The sequence below is a fragment of the Arachis hypogaea genome, chromosome 1 (assembly GCF_003086295.3).
Source record: "Arachis hypogaea cultivar Tifrunner chromosome 1, arahy.Tifrunner.gnm2.J5K5, whole genome shotgun sequence".
Classification (NCBI taxonomy): domain Eukaryota; kingdom Viridiplantae; phylum Streptophyta; class Magnoliopsida; order Fabales; family Fabaceae; genus Arachis; species Arachis hypogaea.
The window spans coordinates 106516956-106519394 of NC_092036.1; positions in this window are offsets into that span (position 1 = coordinate 106516956).

Genomic DNA, 2439 nt, shown 5'->3' on the forward strand with positions numbered 1-2439 from the left:
TGTAGTGAGAATAGCTCGTGAAAGATAGATCTGACCTATTTATTCATCAATGGCAACGAATGAGGTAGAGGTGATGAATCCAATCACACAAAGTTTTTCTGATTTTCAAAACTTTGCAAAGTTGATGGCTTAGTTTCAAGCCTTCTAAGCCACTTCTAGATCTAACACCAACCTTCTTCAAGATTCTTACTACCTTCACCCAAGTGAGACATCTGAAATCGCTCTCACAACCACTCCACCGACCACACTGAACTACCACACCTGGTCCAGATCTGTGTGGATCTATCTAAAATCCAAAATAAAATTAAATTCATTGATGGCACGTTACTCAAACCAGCTCCAACAGATGATTTGTATGATGCTTGGAATCGTTGCAACACGTTTGTGCTGTCATGGCTACATGGATCATTGAGTCCAGAAATTTTGCATGGCTACATGGATCATTGAGTCCAGAAATTTGCAGAGTGTACTGTGGTACGATAATGCACACGAACTGTGGAAGAACCTCAAACATCGATTTTATTAAGGTGGTCTATTTCAGATTGCTGAGTTTGAGGAAGATCTGTTCAGCATAAATCAAGGTGAATTATCCATCAACTCTTACTATACAAAACTGAAAAGAATTTGGGAAGAAATAGATGAATTCAGATCCATACCAACTTGTGCTTGCTTGAGTAATTGTAGCTGTGGATTAGACATAATGAGGCAATATAGGTTGCAGTCTTATATGATTCGTTTTCTTAGAGGTTTAAATAACCAATATGCAAGTGTGCGCTCCCATATTATGTTGCTTAAGCCCCTTCGAGATGTGAATATTATTTTTTCTCTACTTTTTCAACAAGAGAGACAAATGATGCATCTCATTGAACCAAATTCTAGAATGTTAGTGAATGCTGTTTCCACTAAATTTATAGGTGAAAGAGAGACTTACCAGTCTAGCCAAAGCAGTGCAAAATTTGTCAATACTAGAGGTGAAAAAGGCCAATTTGGGGCCAACAAAGTCAAAAAAAAAAGAAGAGGGCGTGTTAAGGGTGGCAGAGGTTCTACTAGAAGAGCTCCCAAACTTTGCTCTTATTGTGAAAAATAAGGTCACTTGGTGGATACATGTTACCAGAAGTATGGCTTTCCACCACATTTGTAACCAAATCACTCTAATGGAGTACCTCTTTTAGGTAATTCAGTGAACTCAGTAGTAGTTGCGAGTAATGCAGAATACAACCCCACACCTGTTATCCAAAATGAAGGCAAGATCAGTTTGGATGGGATATTCTTGGATAGACAGAAAGAAGCACTTATTGCACTATTCTAGCAACATAAAGAACCTCTTCATGATGAAAATTTGGCAACCATTCATGCTCCTTCAACCAGTATATTTCATCTCATTTCTCTTTCTGGTTTTGAATTGAATTCTCAAGATTTGATCTTAGATACTGGGGCAACTGCTCACATTTGTTTTAGTCTTAAACATTTTTATTCTATTAAACATATTAATCCTGTTAAAATTATCATGCCAAATGGTTCACAGACTGTTACAACTTTATGTGGAACAGTTTTCTTCTCAGCTAATTTTTATTTGAATGAGGTTCTATATGTACCAAGTTTTAAATGTAATCTCATTTCTATTTTAAAAGTTACTAATGCCTTATCTTGTTGTTTTATGTTCAATGCTTATAATTGTGAGATTCAGGAGCGGTCTACCTTGAGGATGATTAGAATTGCTTATCAAAAGTGAGGGCTGTATATAATGAATACTCAAGCAAAGATGGCCGTTAACTTTATCAAATTAGAAGAAAAGATTTTGAATATTATGATAGAAGAACAGGACATACATATGTCACACACTTCACAGAGTATTCTTTGGCATTATAGGTTAGGCCATATTTCTTTTAGTAGATTACAACAATTGGGAAAAATGTATCCATTGATCTCATGTCCAAACAATGATGTACCATGTGATCCATATGATGCATGGACACTGACACGAACATGGACACGGAATACGACACGACATGGGACACGCCGACACGGGAATTTTAAAATCTTACATGACACGGGAAGATGCATACATATAAAATATAAATAATTTTTTAGATAAATCATAATTATATTTTGATATTTTATTGATATTAAAATATAAATTAAATTTTTTAATTATTTTTAATGTCTTATTTTAATTATATCAAGTATTTAAAATATTTTTTTATTTTACTAAATAATAATATATATTATCTCTAAATTTATTTTGAGAATATATGTTAAGAATAAGATTGGACACGTTGACACGTGATGGTATTTAGGTGTGTCCTGGTGTGTCAAGAGAAGAATTTTTTATTTTTTATTAAGACACGGTTGGATACAGCAGAGACGCGTGTCAGACAAGTGTCGGTGAGTGTCGTGTCTGAAATGTGTCCGACACGCGGACACGACAACTCAGCAAAG